General features: G+C 32.3%; 1 pseudogene; it reads right to left on the bottom strand.

Annotated features, from left to right (window-relative positions):
* Positions 1 to 3,773: 3,773 nt before the first annotated feature.
* Positions 3,774 to 12,463, bottom strand: LOC126908196 (uncharacterized; annotated as a pseudogene).
* Between the last annotated feature and the right edge of the window lie 1,104 nt (positions 12,464 to 13,567).

Below are 13,567 nucleotides of genomic sequence, written 5' to 3'. Positions count from 1 at the left end.
ATCCGCCCAGACCGGGGACCCGTACAGGAGGACCGAGTGAACGACGCTGACGAGCAGTCTGCGCCGCATTTCCCTCGGTCCTCCCAGATTGGGCATGAGCCCCGCCAGGCTGTTCATGACTTTCTGGGCCCGTTGGGCCGCACGAGTGATGTGCGGCCCGAACATCAGACGTTTGTCGAAGACCAGGCCCAGATACGTCATGGAATCTCTGAGCGGGACGTCCACCCCCAGCACGGTGAGCCGCGGAGGAGCGAACTTGTACCTGCCCGTGAACAGGACCGCTTCGGTCTTGTCCAGGGCGAGGCTCAGTCCGCTCCCCTCCTGCTGGATCCAGGCGGTGACTGCGCTGAGAGCGCAGTTCGCCCGGAATCCAGCTTCCTCGGACGAGGCGCCTTCCGCCACCACCAGCGTGTCGTCCGCGTAGCAGACGACGCGCACGCCCGGCGGTAGCGGAACGCGGAACACCGCGTCATACGCGATGTTCCACAGCAGATGATGTAACCCAACGTAAACTAACCTATGGCACGTGAGGAATCTCTCCTCCTCCACCAAGTCTTACGATAGTGGTGAGGGGATGAAACTTAAGGTAAACTAACCTAATAGGAGGGTTGGGGGGGATGAAACACGACGTAAACTAACACAACTTGTCACGCGCCTAAATTATGCTCGGCCATATAATATATACATATTATCAGTTTTTTGACGAAAAAAAAAATGCATTTTCCAGGTAAGCTATACGGTTACGGTTAAAAGTATGAATTTTAAACGTCGAATCCGCTATTTTGATATGCGACATGCACACATTTAGATAAAGTCCATACGTAAAATGTTAATTTTACCTAATTTGTAAAAAAAAATTATTTCGAAACATTGTGTGGTTGTACAGATGGCTGTATTGATGATTATATATTTTTATACTACAGCAATTGAGATTAATACAGCAGATGGCTCAACGCGGCGACGGCGACGATATCGCAGTCAATTACATTAATTGTTAATATACGGGTTAATAAGCTTGACCGTTATTCGTATAGTGATAGTAATATATATATATATAGTATTATATTAAATATATTATAATAATTACATCTCATCCGTTATCATGAATTAATTGTCTAACAGATGTTTGGAAAGGAGGGGAGCAGCAGCATATCATTGTATGCTGACATCTAATAGGTTCTTAGTATTTGTTAATCTATTGTGCGTGCAAGATGGATTATTTCAATGATATATCGGATAAATGGAATTTTCTTGTTGAAAACGATCCGACGGATAGAGTTTTCAAACTTGTTAGTAAACTATTGAAAAATTATCGAGATTTACAATATTTTGCGGGACATCTAGGCGATAAAGTCAACGGTGTAGGTTGAGACTTTTTACATTACAAAGGTTGTGAATTTTTGGATGCGGAAAAAAATTCGGACTATCCTGAATGTGCATGCTCAATTGTGAAGCGAATATATTACGAACTTTTGGATTCAATCGAAACAATTGAAAAGACGACGAATGCGAACCCCAGCGACAGTAATGCCTATTGGAGTTGGAGACTTTAATCACAATGGCTACACTAAGGCGTAAATTCAATAAAATAAACGACTTTATCGATTCATCAATGTATAGAATTTCACAAATGTGTAGCGTATACATTGGTCTGGACCCGGACGATTCATTTTGGCCAAAAGTCATGCTGGTAAACAATCATCAGGAACTTATTATCACTGTCGATTTACTACATAGAATGTATTCAATGTGCGGATATATTTTATCGATAACGGAAAATTTAAACGAAATAATACTTTTGCAAGATGAATACATTAAGGTGAACCTGACACAGAAGAGACTAAACCGAGAAGTTGCATTACTGTTTCAGTCAAAACGTGATGACGGGCGTGTATTTTCATCGGATTTCATCGTTGTGTTCGTACGAGTTGTTGTAACTCTGATGTTTNTGTGTTCGTACGAGTTGTTGTAACTCTGATGTTTCAGATAGTACTCGCGTTTTACACTGTCGTCTTGCTGACATTTTTCCAACACGTGTAAGTACTCTGCCATGATTGACTCGACAACCCAATGATTTTAAAAATTCAGTATTTTTCTTTGTTAGTTGCTGCTGCGATAGCGTCGCACGATTATCCGGTTGCTCCGTCGTAGAGTATATGCCATCACTCAAATGATGGTGCACTACACTCCTGTTGAAACTCAGAGGCATTTAAAGAGTGTCAACACGTTTTTCCAGTATAAAGACACGGTCGTCGACTGAATAAAGTTCTTGAGGCAGTGCTTCCAAACGATAAATTGTGGCTGAACTGTTGTTGTTGCTGTTGTCACTGTTTATCAGCTGACAGCTGTTGACGGATGTTTGAAGGAGTAGTAATAGTTGCACGACTGTGACTAGTATGCACAAAAATAATCCAATTTGTGAGGAATCAAACTGTTTTATACGGTCCCATAACGTCATCGTACTTTCATCCATCCTGTTTGATGTGTAGACGCACTGTTAATTTTTCACCTCTTAGGTTGACACGTTGACCGTCCTGATCGAGCAATGCGATTCAAATCGTTCTCAATACGTTTGTGTTTAACGGATAGTAAACTACTTGTCTGGGACACTCGATAATCCGGTAGCCCGGTGGTACGTTTGGAAAGAATTCGTGCAATGTATGCGATTGACGTCCTCCGTGGTACGAACCAACAATTATATTGCAGTCGATTCGTATGCATGTCACCTTTGTTATAGATAACGGGAAATCCGACGTGTGTTCCATTTTCGGTGCCAATACACGAGGTCGGAACCCTAGTATACGACCGATTGATTGCGGGTGTGTAAAATCTATGGGGTGATCGCATTTGATTATGCTTCGCATAGTGTTGCGGTCGGCTGTAAAAGAGATAACGTTTCGATCACCCAACCTTTTGTCACCGATTTCTCTGCTGTTTTCCTTGAGTAAACCAACCGTTGGCAACAATGGATCATCAAAATCTATTTGTTGTTGTTGCACACTGTACTTATACTCTTCTCCGTTGTACTTGTCCGTGATTCGTTTCTGTAAATCTTCAAATTCGTACGATCCCGTCGGTAGTGTTTTCACCATAATTGGTTTGTCAACAGTGCCGAAAATTAATTTGTTACAATCCTCGTCAATATTAGGTATAGTGTTCCACGTATGCAAGCTCAATAGCCAAATTTTACATTTGTCACCGACATCGATGGGTGGATTGAATGTGCATTGCAATTCAGATCCCACGCCGGTTAACGTTACCGTTGTTGTCATGTTGTTGTTGTTCAATTAAAAATTCCAAACACAAGTGACCACAATTTACCTCGTCGAAGTTTTGACTTCTACTATAGTTGTGCATGATTGTACATCTTTTAAAGTATCGTTGCAGTTCAAACGGTGGTTGTAAATTACCAAAACTGTCAAAATACGTAACACGTTTACCGCGTTTACTATAAGCTACCCAATGCGTGCCAGGGATAGTGGAAAGATCCAAGTTCACTACAGCCATTTCGGTCGTATTTGGTCACGACTTAGATAATGTGTCACGACAAAACACGCCACGAAACACTTTATGGTCGAACGCTCGACTACCGAAATTTGAAATTTCAACATCGTACAAGGTACGATCGGGTAGCTTGGAAATTAGTTTTTTGTTTTTTTCGTCAGATTTTTTTGAGTTGTCTTTTTCGTACTCGTCGTCGTCAATTTGAAACCAGACCCCGATTTGTAAGGTTGCAGGTAAAATCCTTTACCCATGCTTATCGCTGTATTGCCTTAACGCCTAAGTTCGGTAGCCATCTTGACCACATTTGCAGCACCGCCGGCTAAAGCTCCCAACGCCGACAGTCCGGCAAATATAGGTATAAGCAGTAGTACACCGCCTTTTGTTTTCGGAACGTTTATGGTACGGGGCAGTTGAATTTTTTTCTTTCTCACCACACGTCGTGCCGCCTTAAACAATTGTTTTACCACACTCAGTAAATCCATTTGTTGAGCATTTTTATCGAGTTTGGCCGCATGTACGACTCGTTTAAAACCCATACCGAGTTTACGTTTCTGTAAAAAATTCTGCAAATTTATTTAAAATCGTTTCACTTTCAATACTTTTAGTATGTAAATATTATTACAATAATACTTATTATTAATACTTAATACTTAAGTTATTTTAATACTTTTTCTATGTGAAGAATTGATAAATTAGAGAAGCGATCTTGAAGCATGGAAGTTCTCACCCAAGTTTTTATTCTTCGCATAGTTGAAAAACTACGCTCACATGTTGCAGAGCTAACTGGTAAAGTTAGTGCTATTTGTAGCATTTTATATATATTTTGAAATATTTCATTTTTTATAGCAGTTTTTAAATCTGCAATACTCAAATCACTGTCTTTATTGAAGCAATTTTTCACAACAATCATTTCTGCTTTTAGGTTTTGTTTATTGATACCCAATAAGTCCTAAAATATATAATTAAAACTTATTTTTGATATTGCGTTACTCTATACCAGTATTTCCCAACGTTTTTACCACCACGGACCACTTCGGCAATATTTTATAGGTCGCGGACCCCCTCAATTTTACGAAAACTAGGAAAACCTTTTTTTGCTCATTAACAAGAATACACAAAATTTATCAAAAAATGTTAATTTTTATTACTTTACATTTTATTACTGTATTTAACTAATATATAATTATACTTTACCATACAAAATAATTTACTTAATGTGATTTTTGTGACTGCATTTCTTTATAGTATAAATTTTTATTTTATTTAAAAACATACTGCGCGGTAATCAAATGAATAACGATCGCATACTGAATCAATATCCATAATTCAATATCAATGAGTACTCATAAAGTATAAAATTTATACTATAAATATATAAGCAACGATGTTTGTAATTGACATAATTATTATCGGTCGCGATAATATTATTTTTAAATCTGATACCTACACACTTATGAAAAATACTATTATACGGAACCGTATAATATTATACGGTTCCTCAATAAGCCGTTATTGTTTTTCACTATTTAAAAAAAAATATTAATTTCTAATAAAAATCGAAGAAAAAATCTATGAGACCGCGGACCCCCTATGACTGGCTCGCGGACCACCGGTTGGGAAACACTGCTCAATACAGTCTATTTCAAAAAATATATATTTTTACATTATACAATAAAAAACAAATATCAATATACGTTGTATAAATAAATATTTGATGTATTATAAATATTACCTTATTATGATCAATAAATATTAAACTTCCTTCATATTTGTGTATTGACCATTGCAGAGTACGATTGTTATCGTTTTGTTTGCTTTCTTATCTGTAATCTAATTACATACGAAACAATGTCATCTCCGAAGTCAACACCTGCCTCTACTACAAATGGTAACTTAGCCGCTAAAATAAATAACCTCATGGATATGGTAACAGAATTAAAAAACACACAAAATAAAATTATTTCATCAGTAAATTCATGTCGTGACTTTATTAAGTCACATGAAACAAAATTTGATACATTAATCAATAATCTATCCCAACAGCTAACAGAAGTAATTAATGTAAATAATTCACTTAAAGATAAGGTCCAACAATTAGAATCAAAACTCTCGGGTTTTGAATCTGGCCAATCAAATAATATTTCCCAGGAAAAATTGTTTTCCGAATTTATGGACCGACAGTCGAGAGCCCGTAATATTATTTTATTCAATGTTCCCGAATTTTCGCCCACTGTACCTGTTGATAAATGTAAAGATACCTACTCTTTTCTTACTGACTTATTTAATATTATTGGCTTAAAAATTCATCCGGTTTCTATGTATCATCTGGGCAAACCCTTTAAAAAAATTCCGTCCGTTATGAATTGTTCTGCCGACACATGGCGAAGTCTTTGAAATTCTAAAAGTCAAACGTAAATTACTGAATGACACTAAATTTGCGTCAGTTCGTATTTCAACAGATCGAACTCCGATACAACAAAATTACTTTAAGTCGGTTTTTTCCGAACTAAAGACTAGACGAAACAATGGTGAAAATTATCTTATCATAAAATATTTAAACAATATCCCTACTATTTCAAAAAACTAACAAAGCAGTGCACAGCACTGAAACTTTTATCAATATACAACCAAAACGTCCAAGGCATTAATACGAAACTATATATAATTCATAAGAACTCTGCGCTTTTCGATTATGACATTATTGTACTAACGGAAACCTGGTTATCTACTTCTATTAATAACGCTAAGCTTAGACTCAGTAACAAATACTCAATCTACCGATGTGATCGTTGTGATATACACGGAGAAGGTATACGAGGTGGTGGTGTACTGATAGCAATTAATAAACGGTTTATGAGTCATTGAATCTATCAACAAAATACTCCAGTTGAACAATTGTTCGTAAAAATTAGTTTTAAGCTTTATTCACTAGTTGTATGCGCTGTATATATACCTCCAAATTCTGATTTACATGTTTATAATTTGCATATTGACTCTATTGATGCTGTTTTGTGCGATCATTATAGCTCTATATTTTTAACACTAGGTGATTATAATCATTCCGAAATTAATTGGAAACTTGTTGATAATTAAATCAAGTCGCAATTATTTAATATTAGCACTACTAATTCAAACATTTTGTCTTGTTTATCTCGTTCTAACTTAATGCAGTATAATTTAATTTGTAATCGAGTAGGTTCTCTACTCGATCTCGTATTTTCTAATGTAAATAATATTAATGTTTCATCTGCCATTTACTCATTTGTACCTCTAGATTATAACTACCATTCAGCCTTAGATATAAGTTTCCCTGTTGTATCAATCGAATACATTGATTATAAAGAACAAATGTACGATTTTAGGAACTGCGACTATAATTATATTAGAACACGTATAGCTACAGTCGATTGGAATGGCACTTTTAATAATTTATGTATAAATAATGCAGATGATAGTTTTTACTCAATTATCTACGAAATTATAGANCATTTATGTATAAAAAATGCAGTTGATAGTTTTTACTCAATTATCTACGAAATTATAGACTCTACTTGCCCAAAAATATTTAAATTTTCTTCTAATTATCCGTTATGGTTTAGTTCTGCATTAAAAAATTTAATATTCTCAAAAAAGATAGCTCATAAAACATTTAAGCAGTTCCCTAACAGTTATAATTACAATATATTTTCTAATTTACGTGCACAATGTAAAATTCAAAATAAAATTGATTACGCTAGCTACATTCAAAAAGCACAAAACTCAGTATCAAATAATCCAAAATATTTCTGGAAGTTTGTCAACAATAAACGGTCTAATGCATCCCTTCCAGCCGTCATGTTTTATAATAATAATAAATTCTCAGGTGGTGATGAAATTTCAAATTGCTTTTCCAAATACTTTTCTAGTGTCTTCAACTCACCCACTACTACATCTAATAATTTAATTACTAACGATTTGTCCTTACTTAACTTTAATTCGTGAACTTTATCTCTAACAGATATTCTGTACGAAATAGACCATCTTAGTAATTATACGAGTTCTGGTCCAGATAATATTTCCAATTTATTTTTTAAAGAATGTAAATTCGTTTTTGCAGTTCCACTATTATATTTATTTAATTTGTCTTTTAAATCTGGAATTTTTCCCATTCGCTGGAAATTGAGTTATGTTATCCCGGTCTTTAAAGGAGGTGATAATTGTTTAATAACAAATTACGGTCCGATATCCATCATTCCAATCATTCCAATCATTCCAATTTCATCATGTCCATCATTCCAAAAATCTTTGAAAATATTATTGTTAAAAAATGATCTCCCTTATTCAAAAATATAATTATTGATGAATAACATGGCTTTTAACAAATCATCTTCTATGTTAGGTTTTGTAGGTAGAACTTGTTCCGATTTCAACAATCCTATTGTTATAAAATCTCTCTATTGTTTATTTGTTCGTTTTATACTGGACTATAACTCAGTCGTTTGGTCTCCCTACATGTCCGGTCTCAATGATGATATTGAAGCGATTCAAAATCGCTTCCTATGGTTTGTTGCATTTAAATGCGGTATCCATCGCCAACGACACACATCTTATTTACCATTACTAACACTAACCAATTTAGAAACTTTACAATCAAGGAGAATCAGACTCGATCTTTGTTTCACTTTTAAGTTATTAAATGGCATCATAAATTGTCCTGAGATACTGATTAAATTAAATTTTCTAGTACCCACTTTTCGTACCAAGAACTTATATACATTCTACGCGCCATTCCATCGTACTAACTACACTAAAAATTCCCCCATTCCTGGGTTAATGTGCCATGTAAACAAATTTAACGTCGATTTGTTTATTTATAACAATATATTCACTTTTAATGTATATCTTAATAACAAAGTAATTATTAGTTAATAATTATTGTACGTATTGTAATTTTATTTTGTTTTACCAATTTATATTTTACTTTATTATATTGTAATGTATATTATTGTAATTTAAGTCAGACAGCACATGTAAACTTTACTCTACAAACTGATAGTCGTCTTCCTTGTATATATTGGGCCTAGCTCGTTTAAATTTTTCAATAAATAAATAAATATTGAAGTTGCATGAATTTGTCTACAGAAACAGCCAAAGTTAAACTTTCTGGAGAAAATCTTTTTTTTTAATTTATTGTAATGGAGTCTAATATTTTATAATAAATATTAATCCTATAATAGTCATAAACAGATATAGTTGACTCAACTGGTTCAGATGTTGCACTTGTTGAGGTAGTTAACATGTAATCATTAAGACGAGTCGGCTCTTTTCTCTTTCTCTTAGAATATAAATGATTATTTTTACAAAAACATTAAAAATTATACAAAATGAATACTTAATTAAAATACAAAATAGATTACAAACCTCGTGCTTCATATGGAATATCAATTGTAATATTATTATCAACTGCAAATTTTTGTATAGATTGCCAAATCTCACTAAAAGATTCTGGAATACGTGAACTTTTGAAACTTGTTATAATACTATTAATTATCGTTACTGCTTTACCTAATGTGGCAGTTTTGTCGTGCATCATGTTAATCATAACGTTAATGATACTTAGTACTTGGCGTATGACAAACAAATGAACAATAAAAGAGGCTTTTTGTAAATTAATAAGTATTCCTGTTGAAATAAAAGGTGTATGTAACGATTTTTAAATACATTAAAAATTATTAAAAAATGTGTATTACAACAATTAATACATATTACCTAAAGCTTCATTTACATCTTTGTCATTGTCATCATCAATTTCTTCTTGTAAGACATGAATAATTGCTTGGTAACAGTCTAAGACAGCAACACAATTTTTATATCTACAATTCCACCTTATATCACTTATTCTTCCAATCGTTTTAATTTTCAGTCCTAATTTTTTTGCATAACAATGAGTTGTTGATTTTTTGTAGGATAGGAAAAATGATTATAAATACTTTCTAAAGTATTAAAGATACATCTAGTTTCATTAAATAAAATATGTTAAACATGAATTAAAATTTAAACATTGGTACATCATTTTTTTAAACTTACTTTTACAAATTTATACATGTCAACAACAACGAGATTAATACGGTGTGCCATACAATGAGTATAAATTGCACATGGATATTTGTTTTGAATTTTTGCTTGAACACCATTAAATTTCCCAGCCATAACACTTGCTCCATCATACGATTGACCATTAATTTGTGCTTTGTTACTTAAATTATAAGCTTTGAAATGATCAAAAGTATGTTGACTCAGGGCTTTGGCATCTTGCTTAACTAAACAATCTACAAATCCTAAAAATCTTTCATGGACATTTAAATCTTTGGTGTATCTAACACATAAAGCCATTTGTTCTTCCTTGTAACAACTAAAAATATATTCAATATACACATTTTCAAAACAATTATTATTTATCAATATCATAATTTTAAGTTTTTAATTAATAATAGGTTTATAGGTACTAACCGTAATCACACATTACACCAAACACACCATCTCCTATTTCATGTATAATTGTGTCTCTAATACTATTAGCACTAAAACTAATAAATTGCTCTTGTATTGAATGACTATTATGATTAATAGTTTTTTTAAGTTTTCTGCAAATTCAGGTACATGTTTGGAAAACAAAATATAAGTTTCAATGAAATTCTCTAAAACAAACATTTTTGCACATAACTTTTATTCAGGAATAAATAATTTTGTACAGATTTATAATATTATATGTAAACAATTTAAATTTGTACCTATAAGGAAAAATATCAAACCTCAAATTATATTATTTTAAGATAAATATTATAGACATAGATACCTTGATTTAAAGATGTCTTTTTTTCATCATGACCTCTATATGCTAGTCCTTGAAAAGCTATATTTATAACTATGTCTATTAACATTTTAACATATTTCCTATTAGACTCAACCACCAGTTTATGATTTTATATCAATTGTGAATGAACACTAATATGTATGTTTTTAGACTTATGTTCAGCCCATCTAACCATAAATGTTAAATGAACTTCAGTCCCATTATGTGCTTCAAGCTTCGTTAATTTTTTGTCTTTTGCACCTCTAGATCCACTCAACTAATAAATTAATGAGATTTATTATAACAATCATGATAATATGGCTAAACAGTAATATTTTATAAAATGGGTACTTTTTTCCAATTTTTAAATCCTATTGATGTGAATGAAGGTTCTAATGAACCTATTTCAAAAAATGTGGCATGCGTAACAGAATATTGAGCCTTTAGAAATACTGGATTCGATCCATTCATATTTTGTATAATATGATTCATTGAAACTCTGGTTCTGCGCTCCAAACTTGGTAAAAGGAAACTATTTTTGAAATTTTTAAAAATTAGGTATTTATTTCATTTTTCTGTACTTATGCCTATTTTATTTTATTTATTAAATATTATATAGCAAGCAGAGTAAATTGTAAATTATTATTTATTCAAATACAAAATTAGGTAATTAGATAAGAATCAAAAATAAACACTATTTTTTTAATTTTAATTACCTTAACTCTGGGCTGAACAGGGCCTGAATTTAGGTCTCCTAAATCGGCCAAGTTATTGATATTGACCACATCAATGAAGCCAGAGGCAGATGTTTCTACATCGACTGTGACTACACTACTTACCTGACCCAAATCTTGTTGTGTTTCATTTACATTAATACATATTGTATTATTAACCCTTTTATTTTTTTTATTAAAAATGCTAAACATGTTGAATAAAAGAAAATTGACATTATTCAACAGTTAAATAAATGAAGGGTCGGCAGGAATAACGTGCTATGTAACACTTTTTCCCATTTCATTTTTTTGCGGAATAACGTGCTATGAGTCTATCTCAATATATTTATAGAATTAGATATTTGATTATGTTTAAAGTTGGAAGAACATGCTAGGTGCAGTCCAAATAATATTTAAACGAAATAAAATAAGTAATTTTGTTTTTACTTGATACTGAACAATTTACAAATTGTTACATAGCACGTTATTCCCGCCGACCCTTCAAATAAACAAAACAGTGTTATTGACGTTTGTAAATTAATCAGTATTCATGTGTAATACTGTAATAGGTATAACGTATGAACTTTACAAACAAAACATAATCAACTAATGCGCGCATTCATAACACAATTACCGGGAAATTAACAGTTTTGGTTTTTCCCAATCATTAATATTTATTTTTGTACAAAATAAGAAAACTGAATGTTCCAACGAACGGTTGTCTTTATCAGTAACAATAAATTAATGGGATATTGGAAATCAACAGTGCCATGTATCAACGTATAATAATAATGAGTTCTGAACTATATAATATGTATTATTTATATATTATAATATACAGAATGATCTCACTGATGTCTTACATAATATTTCTACATTTAAAATTATACAATATATATGTACATTATATATTGTATATTATAATANAATACTCAAACATTTTATTAAATTAAAAATATGTGTTACCATTTAAAAAAACAAAGTTGACCCCCTTCCAAAGCATAAGGGATGAACTTAAAAAGTATTACATAGTTAATAATTCAAGAATAATGTGTAACTAAAGATAGTAATAAAAAAAAATTTTTTAAATTATTATTATGTAAGTAATTGAGTGGGTTATGATAAAAAAATCACCCTGTACAGTGTTTTTAAAATTTGCCAAAATTTTTGGGGGGCTTATCCCTCAAGCCCCCCCCCGGATATCCGCCAATGACCATGCTTCCTTCCATCGATCCACTACACCACAACTGGCATCATCCATAATCTTCCAACTGGAATTATGTGATTTCAGTCTCATACTTGGTAAATTTATAATGTCCTCATAAATCGGCAGACCAGGAGACTTTAAGTATTTTTACCACTCTCTTCTTAATGCCTCTTCTCGTCTAAGGAATGGAGGCCTTACATTAGCCATTACAGGAAGCCACAGGAAGGGAGTTATTTTCAATGTTCTTGATATGGTTCTCATTATTTAGTTAGACATCAATTTTCGATATATGCTTACTGTTGATCCAAACTGGCGCGCAGTATTCCGCTACAGCAAACACCTATCCCTGTTTAATCATATTCAACCAAATGTCAAGTAAATACAACTATAATAGATTTTCGAAATTAAACTGCATGATTTTATCGTAGAGCTAGGTTCAGAATTAACTTTGCTTATATACTAGTACCATAGTTGTAAAAAATACTTCTAAAAAGTATTTTAAATAATATTCAAATATTTAAAAAAAAATGTATTTAAAATACTATTTGAATACTTTTCATACAAAAGTATTTGAGTAATACTCAATTACTTTACAAAAATATTTCAAATACTAAGAATACAATTAAAAAATAATAATAATGTTTTTATTTTAACTAAGAGCAAAAGGTTCCACCTAAATAATTACCAAGAGGGTAATTTGAGTCAAATATTGAGTACTCTTAAATTAAGAGAACTCATTTATTATTTTCGATATTTTTTGTTAGAGGTAAATAAAATTAATTATTGGAGACTAATCAGTGAAAAAAATAAATATTAGTACACGTGTAAAAACCTGTAAAGTATGTCTTATTGACAATAGAGTAAATCATTTGAACCTGCAATAGGCTATTGTAGGNAAAGTATGTCTTATTGACAATAGAGTAAATCATTTGAACCTGCAATAGGCTATTGTAGGTTCAACTGATGTATTAAAAATAGATGTATACATAATAGCATTTAGATAAGCACAATAATTATGTTATACTATAATGTAACATATAAAATAACAGAGAATTATTCTCAATTTTCATTTTGACTGAGTTTAATTTGCTTGCTGTGTTACGGTTAGCAAATTAAAAAAAAAAAAGTTCGATAGTATCGATTCGCTGGTGACCGTCGAAATGGAAAACATGTTTCGTGATATTAGTGCTGCTGCGTCATTAATTCAAAACGTGAACAACCCGCAACCCGTTGTTACTGCGCCCAACCATTCTCATACGTTATAAATACGTTACTGTATGCGAATATGAACTTAAAATTTGATGGTAGTAT

Source organism: Daktulosphaira vitifoliae, unplaced genomic scaffold (genome assembly GCF_025091365.1).
Source record: "Daktulosphaira vitifoliae isolate Bord-2020 unplaced genomic scaffold, ASM2509136v1 Scaffold_5, whole genome shotgun sequence".
Classification (NCBI taxonomy): Eukaryota; Metazoa; Arthropoda; class Insecta; order Hemiptera; family Phylloxeridae; genus Daktulosphaira; species Daktulosphaira vitifoliae.
Note: the sequence above shows the minus strand (reverse complement) of the source record. Positions and strands in the feature narration are given on the sequence as shown.